The sequence below is a fragment of the Phyllostomus discolor genome, chromosome 3 (genome assembly GCF_004126475.2).
Source record: "Phyllostomus discolor isolate MPI-MPIP mPhyDis1 chromosome 3, mPhyDis1.pri.v3, whole genome shotgun sequence".
Classification (NCBI taxonomy): domain Eukaryota; kingdom Metazoa; phylum Chordata; class Mammalia; order Chiroptera; family Phyllostomidae; genus Phyllostomus; species Phyllostomus discolor.
In genome coordinates, this window is record NC_040905.2 from 161895074 (window position 1) to 161909873 (window position 14800).

Sequence of the window (14800 nt, forward strand, 5' to 3'; positions counted from 1 at the left end):
GCATGGACAGGTGAAACAACAAGTAGTAGTTTCTCTCCCTCTCTCTCTCATAAAGTTTTTTCTTATTTCTTTTTTAAATTTAAATTATTTTATTATTGTTCAATTACAGTTGTCCGTATTTTCTCCCCACCCCTCTCCTCCTTCAAACCCACCTCCCTCCCTTGCTTTCACCCTCCCCCTTGGTTTTGTCCATGTGTCCTTTATATAAAATATGGAATGCTTCACGAATTTGTGTGTCATCCTTGAGCAGGGGCCATGCTAATCTTCTCTGTATCATTCCAATTTTAGTATATGTGCTGCCAAGGCAAGCACTCAATAACTGAAAATTTTTTTTAATATATTTTATTGATTATGCTATTACAGTTGTCCCATTTCCCCCTTCACTCCCCTCCACCCTGTGCCCCCTCTCCCACCCACGTTCCCCCCCTTTAGTCCATGTCCATATGTCATACTTATGAGTTCTTTAGTTTCTACATTTCCCATACTATTCTTGCCCTCCCCCTATCTATTTTCAACCTACATTCTATGCTACTTATTCTCTATACCCTTTCCCCCTCTCTCCTCCTCCCACCCCTATTGCTAGCCCCCCATGTGCCCTCCATTTCTGTGGTTCTGTTCCTATTCTAGTTGTTTCCTTAGTTTCTTTTGGTTTTGCTTTAGGTGTGGTTGTTAATAATTGTGAGTTTGCTGTCCTTTTACTATACATGTCTTTTCTTTATCTTCTTTTCTTAGATAAGTCCCTTTAGCATTTCATAAAGTAAGGGCTTGGTGATGATGAACTCCTTTAATTTGACCTTATATGAAAAGCACTTTATGTTCTCTTCCATTCTAAATGAGAGCTTTGCTGGATAGAGCAATCTGGGATGTAGGTCCTTGTCTTTCATGACTTGGAATATTTCTTTCCAGCCCCGTCTTGCCTGTAAGGTCTCTTTTGAGAAATCAGCTGACAGTCTGATGGGAACTCCTTTGTAGGTTACTGTCCCCTTATCTCTTGCTGCTTCTAGGATTCTCTCCTTCGTTTTTACCTTGGCTAATGTAATTATGATGTGCCTTGGTGTGTTTCTTCTTGGGTCCAACTTCTTTGGGGCTCTCTGGGCTCCTTGGATTTCTTGGAAGAGTGTTTCCTTTGCCAGTTTGGGGAAGTTCTCCTTTATTATTTGTTCAAATAACTTTTCCACTTGTTGTTCCTCCCCTTCTGGTACCCCTATAATTCGGATGTTGGAACGTTTAAAGGTGTCCTCGATGGTCTTAAGCTTTTCTTCAATTTTTTGAATTCTTATTTCATCATGCTCTCCTGCTTGGTTGATTCTATCTTCCTTCTGGTCCACTGTGTTGTTTTGAGACTCAGATTCCTTCCTTTCACTATTGGCTCTCCTCCATATATCTTCCTGCATCTCTTTTATGGTAATCTGCATTTTTTCATGTAATTTGCATCCAAAATCAACCAGTTCCGTGAGCTTCCTGATCACCAGTGTTTTGAACTGTGCATCTGATAGATTGGCTATTTCTTGGTCACTCAAAAGGATGAGTCCTGGGGGACTGATCTGTTCTGCTGGAAACATGTCTTATGTCTTTCCCTATCTCTCCTATTATTTTATTTATTTATTTATTTTTTCTCCGGTCTGGTCGCTCTTGTTACGGTGGGGGACGGAGCCTTAGGTGTTCACCGGGGCTGGGTGCCCCAGTCGCTAGATTGTGACGTTATACGTGGGGGCAGGGGTGGGAGCGGGGACAGGAGGGATCAATGGCGGTAGTTCTGTTCTCCTGGAGCCAGACACTTCCCTGGGCTTCTGGGCCGTGAGCTCTGCCCTGGTCCACAATCGCTGCCCCACTGATTCCCCCAGCCACTGCTTGCGTACTCAGGGATCACCGCTGCACAGCTGCGCTCTTGCGCCCCGGATTGCTGTCGCACTGATTTTGCGCCAGATTTCCCCCGACCTACGTGCGCCTGCGACCCGCGCCAGTGCCGCGCCCGCTCGGCTCGTCGTCCCCTACCAGTCTGGATGTACAGGTCTACTTCAACTTCTAGGCTGTCCGACTTCCATTTAGATAAATCCTCTGACAGTTCTGATATTATGACTGCAAATCATTGTTGTAAATTATTGTTGTTCTGTTCTTGGTTGTGCGAGAAGGTACGGTGCGTCCACCTATTCCTCCATCTTGCCGGAAGTCCAAGTTTCTTCAAATAACTGAAAATTTTAAAAATTATTTCAGATCTGGCTCATGTGGCTCAGTGGATTGAGTGCTGGCCTGCTAACCAAAGAGTAACTGGTTTGACTCCCAGTCAGGGCACATGCCTGTGGCGTGGGCCAGGTTCCCAGTTGGGGGTGTGCAACAGGCAGCTGACTGGTGTTTCTCTCACACATCGATATTTCTCTCCCTCTCTTTCACCCTCCCTTCCCCTCTCTCTAAAAGTGAATAAATAAAATCGTTTGTTTAAAGATTTTTATTTATTTATTTTTAGAGAGGGAAGGGAGGGAGAAAGAGAGAGAGAGAGAAACATCAATGTGCGGTTGCTGGGGGTCATGGGCTGCAACCCAGGCATGTACCCTGACTGGGAATTGAACCTGTGACACTTTGGTTTGCAGCTCGCACTCAATCCACTGAGCTATGCCAGCCAGGGCTATAAAATCTTTAAAAAGTTATTTCAACATATTGTTTTCACCTTTAAAAATAATTTATTCTATATATTATTAGTGTTCCCTTTAGTCTGACTCTCCTAATACTAAGTAAGAATGTACCTTAATTTCATTAGAAAAATGTAGATACAGTCATTCAATATTTTAAAAACTGACTCTGCATTCTATTTTATACTATGATAAATTTCTGAGACTAGAGTTTCTATCACTTTAGGATGTCATAAATCAGTAAAATTAAAAGAAAAAAAAAGACCAATTGTGGTGATTTTAGAATATGTCTACCAATTCTTCAAAACTCCCTTAAATGGGTGGATCATAATTTTCCTCCCATTGAGGGTAAGTTGGACTTAGTGACTCACTTCTCATGAATAATATGGCAGAAGTGAGTATGACTTCTGAGACTGGGTCACAAAAGGCAAAGCAACCTCCTGCTCATTCGTTCTCTTGGATTACTGAGCCTTTTTGCACGACCCAAGTATTCCCTGACAACTTTCTTGCTTTCTTAGATGTCATGGTGTTCCAGGCTCAACCTGTTTGTTTCCTGTCTCTGATCTGGAATCAGCCATTTTTCCAAGAAGCTCTGATTTCTTTCAGTGGGCAGTGGTAATTACAGGCCGTAATTGGGGCACTCTTTGCTATTTTGTTCTTGTTTCTAGGTCTTTTCAGTAGATAGAGCAGGAAAATACATTTTTTTTTCTTTTTTAAGATAAAATACACTGTGAGTTTAGAGTAGTACTTCCAATTCAAACTCAGGACTCAGGGCATTTAAATTAATCTCATCATTCTTACATTTGTATCTCTTTGTTTCCATAGCAAAAATCTTGGTTCCCAAATACCCCAACATAATTACTCAATTGCTTTATCCCACAAAACACACACAAAAAAACGGTTCCAGATAACAACACCGACACTACCACCACCAATATGATAACAGAAAAGAGTTTACAATATTTTTTTGTCCTTAGGACATATTTCACAAGGAATATATAGTGAGGTTAATGTCTTTTTAAAGTACTTGAAATAATTCCTCTCTGTGTGGTCATATCTTCTCAATGTACAGTTAAACTCATTTGTTTCATTTTACTTCCAACTTTTAGGGATTTATGATTTTTAATTTAACTTTATTTCATAACTATATAAAATTTACAAAACAAGTCATATTTACAAAATATAGTATATAAAGAAAAGAATGTAGTTACTATCCCTGTCCTCTCTACTCTGTCCTTCTCTTCCTCCAGAGAGGGCTAATTTTTTTTACGTTTTGGGTTAGCCTTAATTTTATTAATTTATTATTATGTTTTTATAAAATTTACCTTTTAAAACATTTTTTAAAAGACTTTATTTATTTTATTTTTAGAGAGAGGGGAAGGGAAGGAGAAAGAGAAGGAGAGAAACTTCAATGGGTGGTTGCCTCTCACACACCCACCACTGGGGACCTGGCCTGCAACCCAGGCATGTGCCCTGACTGGGAGTTGAACCAGTGACCCTTTGGTTTGCAGACCAGTGCTCAATTTACTGAGCCATACCAGCCAGGGCATTATTTTAAAAATATATAAATATATATCTGTAATTTTATTCCTTCTCCCTTCAGCTTTCTTAGATAAGTAGTAATGAGGCAGGAGACAGCATAGGAAGAACTCTGAGACTGCACTGCTGTTACTGGCCAGCATCTAGCATCCTGGTTGCCAAGAAACGCCTTTATCGCTTAGGCAGAATGAATAGTAAACTGAGGCAGGGAGGAGGAGGGAAACATGTCTCACACAATAACTCAGTAGTCTTGAGCCTGGTCTGAGAATATTTCCAGGCATTCCAACATCACAAGAAACACTATGTTAGCAAGAAAGGAGGGAAGTCCTTGAAATTCTATGTAGCATTTCAATTATCTGGGAAAGAAAGCCTTGAAGCTTTGTATTCATTCCAGGGCCTGGGATGTGGGATAAGGTCCATGGTGCCCAAAGAAGAAGCCCATAAAACAACTTTCATTAATTGGCTACCTCTGGTCACTATCTGTTTTATGAGGGAGTCCTTAATGCTTACAGAAAGAGCCCATAAATAACTTTGGAAAGTGCCCTAACTTTAATTAACTGCCTCCTGTCATATTTGTTTTATAACAAGATGAACAAATGGGGTCTGGAGCAAAAAAAGGATTCAGGCTAACAGACCCTCACATACATACCTAAGTTTGGGTAGTCACATCCCCCCCAGGAAAGCTGGCACCACCTCTACCTGCCAATCAATATGTAACATTTTTCTTCTGTCCCACCAACTATGTAAGTCCTCAGAACAAAGGACTTGCTCTCTCTCTTTGGGGCTCAGGGAGCTTGGGGGCACTCTTGGATCTCTGGCCACTGGGCTTCTGCGCACCCGGACTCAGGCCATCTGGGGGCTTGCCAACCTGGTCTTCAGCTGCTCTTACTTTTGCCACCCTGATTTGCCCTGAAACTTTGGCTTCCATCCTCCATTCTAACTAGTCCCATTCTCTTCCATGGGAACAGATCAATAATAAACTGATTGCACGCTAATAGATTTGCTGATCTATGATTCTTTACATGCCTCAGCAAGAAGAACCAGGTCTCTCCTGTCAACAATATCATATCACACACAACTTTCTTCATGTTAACTTCCAATGGAAAAATCCATATCTTAGAATTCACTCCATAGCAGTTCATGCAGTTCTCATTTTCTTTACAGCTTTCTTTTGTGTAGATGGGCCAAATCCTATTCAACAGCCCACAAAAAAACGGACACCTCCAGTGTCTTGCTGTTAAAACACTAAGGCAATTAATAGCTCCGCTCATATATATTTTCAAATTTCCCCAGTATAACTTAGGGATATACTTCTAAAAGCAGGGTGCTTGAGTCGAAGAGTAAATACATATGTAATTTTTCTAGATACTCCCAAAGTCCCATACATATGAATCATATTATTTTGCATCCCCACGAGCAATATATAAAAGTGCCTGGTGCTCTATAATCTCAACAAAAGAGTATATTGTTAAACGTTTGAATGTTTGCCAATCTGAGAGGCTGTAGGCAGTATTTCGGTGTATTTTTAATTTATAAAGAGGTTTGTTTTCTTTTTGGGGGAATGAAATTAGGTTTGTTTATTTTATTCTTTCACAAGTATCTGCTGAAAACAGGAGGAAGCCGGAGGTGCTAGTGGCGGTTGTGGTGAACAACTTGGAAGACCTAATCTTAGCCTTATTTAATTTCCGTTTTTCCAGTGTTCCTTTTCAGGAAATACCGGAGAATGACCATAAAGTTCTAAAATCCCAAAGAGGATGGGGGGGAGGATGGTAAACTGAGTAGAAAAAAAATACCCCTTTCCCACTGCAGCAGTTCATGTCGTTAATCACACCCTTCTTGGATTCTGTTCCACTCTCTTGACTTTTCCCCCACCTCATTAAATCAAAAATATCCAAAATATCTACTAGTGATTTGACCTCATCTGAGGCTCTGCTTCCTCTCCTCATCCCTTAAATTGTGTTTCCTAGAGTTGTATACAATGTTTCTCTCACTCTACTGTTTATCTGAACCACCTTCTTCATTCCTATGGCTTTAACTTATCATCTGTATGAGTACGAATCCCGTATCTACAATTGCGGTTTTGTAGTCTTCCCTGAGCAGCAAAACATAAGTTGTTTACTGCAAACTTCAGCCTCGTTGCCCCATGGGGACCTCGAAACTCAGTCTATATACAAGGCTAACTGTCTTCACAAAATTCACTGGCCTCCTTCTATAGTCTTTCCTCTTCACATCTTGGTTAGAAGAACGTCCCAGTACACTCACTTGCTCAAGCAGAGACGTGGTCATTAGCCTCTACTCCTCTCTTCCTCATCCATTAGCCACTCAGCCCCATTAATTCTATCTCTTGAGTGTTTCTCAAATCTGCTTTTTCCCGTCTTCATTGCTATAGCCATATAGTCTTGTTTCAGTCCCTCATCATCTCTTTCCTGTACCAGGGGACCATTTGGTTACTCATAACCCCAACCAAACTTTAAGCTCCTTCAGGAGACAGTTTTCCTTATTTTTGCTTTGTGCCTGCCTTTCTCCCAACAATGTTTCTGGGCACAAGTACTTTGCACGTTTGTTGAGGAATCAATGGAGGCCCTGTGAAGTATGATTACATACAATCTGCAGTTTCAACACTCTGGGATTTGTACAAAAACATTTATTTTCTCACAAAAATGGTAAGGACATAATTTCAAAATAAAATACAACCCTTTGAATTCAAAACAGTTTTAGGCAACCCTTACTCACTGTTTTAGTTGGGGCTGCTCTAACAGATTTCCTCAAATAGAGTGGCTTAAGCAGTAGACATTTATTCCTCACAGCTCTGTAGGCTGGAGACCGGGGTCAGGATGCCAGCACAGTAGGGCTCCTGGTAAGTGCATTCTTCTGGGCTCACAGATAGCCATCTTCTTTTTCTTCTGTCTTCACATGGTTGAAAAGAGCTAGTTAGCTCTCTGGCCTGGTTTTATAAAGGCACTGATCTCGTCCCTGAGAGCTCCACACTCTTGACCTACTTATGCCTCAAAGACCACCACTTCCAAATACCATCACACTGGATCGAGATTTAACCATGAATTTTGAGGGAAGGTAAATATTCAGTCCATTGCATTCATTAAATATTACTTATTTTTCTCACTCTCTCTAGGTTGGTACTTGCTTATACACCACCAGTATCAGTCTCCAAAAGTACTTCTTGCTTGCACATACAAAATAATGATGTTTGTAATTATTATTATGAATAGTACTCAGGAATAAGAGAGTGAAGCTGGTCATTACCAAAGACAACAGGCTCAGGAGTTTCAGTACCCCCAGACTCTGTCCAACCACCCCAAGCATGCACGAGGCCTTTGATATCTCCAGATACTTGGAAGCTATACCGTTTACAAAGCTCTGTATTAAAAAACTAACCCCATACATGATATATAGATTCTTGTTAGTTTCCACCTGAGAAGGTTTGCCTTTCCCTAACCAGTGAGTTGGAACTAGATCTTACTCTGGAGCCTAGAGCCTTTTGTCCTCTACCTGCAACAATGTTGTAACTACTTAAGAGAACAAAGAAAAAAATTGTTTCCAATTTCAGTGAAGCCTTTCAACACTTCTAGGCACATCTAAGTTTTTGTTTTTTTTAATTATAAATTATATGCTCTTATTTCTTAAGTTTAAAAAATATATTGATTAATTTGAGAGAGAGAGAGAGAGAGAGAGAGAGGGGGAGAGAGAGAGAGATTGAGAGAGAGAGAGAGAAACGATGACTTGTTGTTCTACTCATTTATGCATTCATTGGCTGATTCTTCTATGTGTCCTGACCAGGAATCAAACCCGCAGCCTTGGCATACCAGGACAATGCTCTAACCAGCTCAGCTACCCACCCAGGGCTATACACTCTTTATATTTTAAATCATTTTTGTTTGCCCCTTAAAATAAGGCATGTGCGTTTCACTGACCACCTGATTTTAGGTGTGACCATGCATTTTGTTCTGGCCAGTGAAGTGTGAGCAGAAGTTACATATGTCACTTTCAAGGTGAAGCTCCTCTTTCCCTTTGTCATGGTGACCAGCATTTTTCCAATTACAGGTGCTCCATAAGCCTGGATCCTGTAGTGGAGACAAATATGACGCTGTAGTCAATCCACCACGGACATAGAGCCTGAGTGAGAAATAAACCTGTGTTGTTTTAAGCTACTGAGATTGGGGATTGTTTGTTATTGTGACACAACCCAGCCTGTCCTATTACATCAAAGAGTCTAAAGTGGCTCTATATTATGGACACCTGAGCTTCCAATGCAGTTGAAGACATTGGAAAAATGTACCTCTGAAATCACACACAAGTAGCAAATGATTACTCTGTAACTAAAAGAACAATGTATATCATCTGTGCGATCAATATGAGTTTACAGACTAATTAAGTAATTAATTATTCATAGCATCACTGGTTCTCAGAGCATGATAGGATCTTAGAGATGACCAAGTCCAATGCTCTATCCAACACACAGCCCCCTATACGATTCCCAGAGAGCAGCCTTCCAGGTTCTTCTTGAAAACCCACATACGGAGAGAGTCTATGTTAAACAGAAGCAGTGTGCTCCATTTCCCAATAACTCGAATTGTTTGAAAGTTCTTTGTATATCATGTTGACTTCTTTCTCTCTCTTACTGCAATGCTATTGGTTCTATGAGTAAATTTAATCTCTCTTGCTACAAAGACCTAACATATTACCTTCTTCTTCTGGTGAAATATACCCAATTTTTGCACTATTCCTCGATGTCATTATTTCCAGACCATTCTCTTTCCAAGTCAAGTACCTTTGGGCCCTTCTTCAGCCTAAGAGGACTCTGAACTTGGCATGCACTATTTTCTAACCCCCTCCCCCCTGCCAGGCCCTCCACACCCACTGCCGCCACCATCCCAAGCCCGTTGCTGCTGGAATGAAAGCCCTACTGTAGTAAAAATAAACCCATAAAAGACACTTTTGATGTGACAGTCCTCTAAGAAATCAAAACCACCTTGAGAATAATAGTTAATAGTTAAGTCTGGGACTATAATAACAACAACAAAAAAGATGAATCCCCAAGTTTTGCCTTCAGGGAGAAGTATTGGAACAATGGACTTATTGTATAATTGCAGACCGGTGATTTTTTGGGACCAAGACAGTCTGAAATTAGAGAAGGGAAACCAGCTGCAAGAAATTCCAAGAAACATCAACATGTGTGTACTTCTTGGAGGGAAATGTCCAGTGATTTCTGGGAACATTTAGTAACTTCTGTGCTTACATACATTCGGTGTGTAAAGGCAAGGGCTTACCCCAAAGGTTTTCATTCAAAAGTTGACACAGTGAGTCTTTTATTTTCTTGTTTAAAAAATGTGTCCTACTTTTTTTTTTGATTTATAAAAATACTACATGTTGCCACAGAAAATATGGAAAACACAGAAAAATATACATAAGTAAAAATTAAATAAACTCTGACAGGTACTCGTACAATTAAAACTTTTGTGGTTTTAATAGACAGACAAACCTATGAGTGGTCATGTTTGATGTAACAAAATTACAGTTCAGAATTATTTGGCTGTGTCATTAAAATGTGCTTAACAGGATTTTGAAGTGTAAAGTTTACCCCTCTGTTTTCTGCTACTGCTATAGAATTTATTTCAATTCCTTGCCTTTACAGATAAGGAAATCAAGAATAATAAACGCCATGACTACTTCACGGCTGACCAAAGTGTCAAAGACGCTTCCCAGTTTGGTTGTTTTCAGTAGCTCATTGGAAATATTTATCATTTTAAACTCAACATATCTAAAAACTAAGCTCATTTTCCTTTCAAATCTGAGGTTTTCACTAGTCGAGCAACTTCTTTTTAAAGAGATGAAGTAATGGTATTTTTCTGGTTCACCAGACTCACAACATTAATGCCTCTTCTCCCCAACACATTCACAAAGAAGCAACTGCTCCTTTAAACTCTCTCTAGGCTCCCACCCCTGCCCCTTGAATTTTATGTCACTACCTTAAGCCCCATCAACTGGGAAGCTGCTATTAAGGAAGACTTTAATTAATGTCCATCCAGCTGCCTTCATGCCCCCCACTATGTCTTCATGGTCTATTTTTTTTAATATATTTTATTGATTATGCTATTACATTTGTCCCATTTCCCCCCTTCTCTCCCCTCCACCCTGTACCCCCCTCCCACCCACATTTCCCCCTTTAGTTCATGTCCATGTGTCATACTTATGAGTTCTTTAGTTTCTACATTTCCCGTACTATTCTTGCCCTCCCCCTATCTATTTTCAACCTACATTCTATGCTACTTATTCTCTATACCTTTTCCCCCTCTCTCCTCCTCCCACCCCCCTGCTGCTAGCCCTCCATGTGCCCTCCATTTCTGTGGTTCTGTTCCTGTTCTAATTGTTTCCTTAGTTTCTTTTGGTTTTGCTTTAGGTGTGGTTGTTAATATTTGTGAGTTTGCTGTCCTTTTACTATACATGTTTTTTCTTTATCTTCTTTTCTTAGATAAGTCCCTTTAGCATTTCATAAAATAAGGGCTTGGTGATGATGAACTCCTTTAACTTGACCTTATCTGAAAAGCACTTTATCTGCCCTTCCATTCTAAATGAGAGCTTTGCTGGATAGAGCAATCTGGGATGTAGGTCCTTGTCTTTCATGACTTGGAATATTTCTTTCCAGCCCCTTCTTGCCTGTAAGGTCTCTTTGGAGAAATCAGCTGACAGTCTGATGGGAACTCCTTTGTAGATGACTGTCCCCTTACCTCTTGCTGCTTCTAGGATTCTCTCCTTCGTTTTTACCTTGGCTAATGTAATTATGATGTGCCTTGGTGTGTTTCTTCTTGGGTCCAACTTCTTTGGGGCTCTCTGAGCTTCTTGGATTTCTTGGAAGACTGTTCCCTTTGCCAGATTGGGGAAGTTCTCCTTTATTATTTGTTCAAATATGTGCTCAATCTGTTGCTTTTCCCCTTCTGATTCTGGTACCCCTATAATTCGGATATTGGAACGTTTAAAGGTGTCTTGGATGCTCTTAATCTTTTCCTCAATTTTTTGAATTCTTATTTCATCATGCTTTCCTGCTTGGTTGATTCTATCTTCCTTCTGGTCCACTGTATTGTTTTGAGACTCATATTCCTTCCTTTCACTATTGGCTCTCCTCCGCGTGTCTTCCTGCATCTGTTTTATGGTAATCTGCATTCTTTCATCTAAATTTTGACCAAAATCAACCAGTTCCATGAGCTTTCTGATCACCAGTGTTTTGAACTGCGCATCTGATAGACTGGCTAATTCTTGGTCGCTCAAAAGGATGAGTCCTGGGGGACTGATCTGCTCTGTTGAAAACATGGTTTTTTTTCCCCCTCGTCTCTCCTTTTTTTTTCCAGTCTGGTTGCTCTTGTTATGGTGGGGGGCGGAGCCTTAGGTGCCCACCGGGGCTGGGCACCCCAGTCGCTAGATTGTGACGTTATATGTGGGGGCGGGGTGGGGCGGGGCGGGAGAAAACAATGGCGGTAGTTCCGTTCCTCTGGGCTCAGACCCTTGTCTGGGCTTCTGGGCCACAAGCTCTGCCCTGGTCCACAATCGCTGCCCCTCTGGGTCTGCTAGCTGCAGCTTGCGTACTCAGGGATCACCGCTGCCTTCTTGCGCGCCGGATGGCTTTTGCGCCGATTTCGCGCCAAACCTTCCCCCGACCTCCACGCGCCGCTGACCCAAGCCAGCCCCGCGCCTGCCAGGCTCGTCTTTTCCTACCAGTCCGGATGAACGCGTCTACTTCAACTTCTTGGCTGCCCGACTTCCATTCAGATAAATCCTCTGCCGGATCTGGGTGTTATTCTGATAGTAAATTATTGTTGTAAATTATTGGTTTTCTAATCTTGGTTGTGCGAGGAGGTACGGTGCATCCACCTATTCCTCCATCTTGCCGGAAGTGATGGTCTATTTTTTATCAGTCCTTTTTTAAAATATATATAATTCTCATTGATTATTGACTCAAATTTAAATTCTTTGATCTAATGCCATTCATTTGAAACTAGTTTTTATTGCTTACTGACTCATTGTTTATTGACTCAAAACTAAACTCTTTGGTCCAGTGCCATTCATCTAAAAACTACCTTATTTCTGCGCTGCGCTGCTAGGAAGTACACAACGATGCAGTTCGCAGACAGGGTTCCTCACTCCCGGTGCCACAGTGCAGTGGAGGAGACAACAATAAAGTGAACAAAATAAAGACTTGTGACTTGTGACAAGTATGCTGAAGGAATAAGCAGGGCGCTGTGCCGAAGAATCCCAGGTTGGTAGGTGAGGTGTGAATTGGAGGGGGTGACTAAAAGAGGAAGTGAGGAGACCAATAAGGAGGCTCCTCTCATGGTCCGAGCAGCAGGTGAGGATGGTCTTGATTATTGTGGTGGCAGTAGAGAGGGAAGTGCCATATTTAAGAAGTAAAAATGAAAGGACTTGCTAATGGATTTGATATGAAGGGGTAGGGAAAGGGCTGAATCAATGATCATATCCAACTTCCTGGTTTAAACCATTTGGTAGATGGTGGTGTTACCAGGAGAAGTGGGGCTCTTGCAGTGTTTAAAGGAAAAGAATTTCCTGAGACCCACACGAGAGGATGTGGTTCTGTGGTATGGTTTATTGATGATATACAATTAAGGGGGTTCCCCTCCTGACTTCCCAATGTGCCATCTCTGTCTATCTCACCATGGAAAAAGTCCAGTCTCATTTTCAGTAGGGCCAGGAAGAAGGCCACTGTCCAGAGTTTATGCTCCATATTAAAGTATAGTCCAGCCCAGCATCCAGCTAGCTTAGTGTGTGTTTCCAGTTATAGTTCACTTCAGGCTCCCTCCTGAAGTCTGTGTGTGGACTTGCACAGCCATGGGCCATGTGGCTGCCAGGTCCATAAGGCCATGGAGAGGACAGGTGAGTGCACAGTGAGAGGTGAAAGGGAGAGGGACAGGGAGAGAAAGAGAGATTTCTTTGTTCCCTGGAGTTTTATAACCAGGAGCTTGGGTTTGGGATGGGCCAGGTGCCTTTCAGAAGAACCAATCAGCCCTGGCTGGCGTAGCTCAGTGGATTGAGCGCGGGCTGGGAACCAAAGTGTCCCAGGTTCCATTCCCAGCCAGGGTACATTCCTGGGTTGCAGGCCACAACCCCCAGCAACCGCACATTGATGTCTCTCTCTCTCTCTCTCTCTCTCTCTCTCCCTCCCTCCCTTCCCTCTCTAAAAATAAATAAATAAAATCTTAAAAAAAAAAAAAAAAAAAAAGAAGAACCAATCAACTTCCCAGGCTTCCATGGGCTTCTGATAAGCTCACCTCCCAACTAATCCCTTCTTCCCAGGCTAGACTGACAGGCCTCTTTGGTCAAGCACCTCTTCCTGTGCCATTTTGATTTCTGTTTTTCATGTGCCTGCCTTCCCCTGCTCCCACCTGGCAATGTCGTGCCAGAGTGGGAAAGAGAGGAGTGTCAGTCCTTTTGGTGGAGCATATGCTATGCTCCCCTGGAGCGTGAAGCCGTAGTTTCCAGGTGAAGCAAATAGGCCTATGTTACACATTTCATTCAGCTCAATGTCTACTTTTTTGCTCCCCTTTCCCAGCTAAATACCCATGGTAACAGTGGCACCAGTTCTGAGATGAGGAATATGAGAGAAGAGTGGATTTGAGGAACTGAAAACCATGTTGGATCTAACAAACCATCTAAGAAGGAGGAGGAACCAGCCCTGGGCTCACAATAATAACAGCACCAGAGAGCTGGCTCCTCTGACCCAGGGCACCAGTTCTCCCTGAGAGAACCCAACCCTCTGGGCACCAGTGGCTGATCCTTATCCCAGCTGAAGGCCCAGCCCAGAGCAGCTTTGACCTTAGCCTGTTGAGTTATCTTCTACAGCCTCCAGGGCAGGAAAAGTCTGACCACAGCTTTCCCCCAGCAGCACCTACTCCTAACCCTCTGCCAGCTTGAGCAGAAGGGACAGAGAGAAGGGGATTCTCCCAAAGACTCCCTCATCTTGCAGGGCTACCCTCTCTAGACTGCCTGAGAAATGGAAAGAAGGGGAACTTCTCTTTCCCATCCCTCCAATGGTAGGATCTTTTCCGAGAAGCAGAGAGATCCCCCGCTCCCACCCACACACACACAATTCACTGTGGACCAGAAGGAAGCAGATCTGCCTCTCTCTGATCTGGAGGATGTGTTCTCCCTGCTATGAGCAAAGAGGCAAAATCATCCCCTTCCTAGTCTATGGCTGTTCTGAGGCTGAGTCTTGGCATCTTGTCCAGTCCAGCATTGCAGGCTAGGGCCTGTCCTGTGGGGGTGGGACCTCTGGCTGGATGGCTCCCTGTTCCCCTCCATGTGGCCCTTCCTGAGCAAGCTGAACCAGATCTGCCTCCCTAGTCACCTAACATGTATTCTGTGGCCTGTGGAACCTGCTCTCAGCTGGCTACTGTCACCTCAAACACCCAGGTGAAGCTCTTGCCTTCTTGGAGACAGATATTACTGCATTACTGCTGGTGCTAGTGCCATTATTACTCAGGCTGCCCAGACTGTGCAAAATGCTTCCTCTGAGTGCTCAGTATGGCCAGAGACCATGGGTGCTGCCTGCAGCTGGGGCAGGCTTGGCTCTCCTGCTCCCAGGGACAGCTCCCTCAGCCCCAGAGCGGGCC

At 42.7% G+C, this 14800-nt stretch overlaps 1 non-coding gene across 1 annotated transcript; it reads right to left on the minus strand.

Annotated features, from left to right (window-relative positions):
- Positions 1-205: 205 nt before the first annotated feature.
- LOC114513727 lies at positions 206-312 on the minus strand. The gene has a single exon (XR_003685859.1). It is a non-coding gene; the product is annotated as a U6 spliceosomal RNA (small nuclear RNA).
- Positions 313-14800: the final 14488 nt, after the last annotated feature.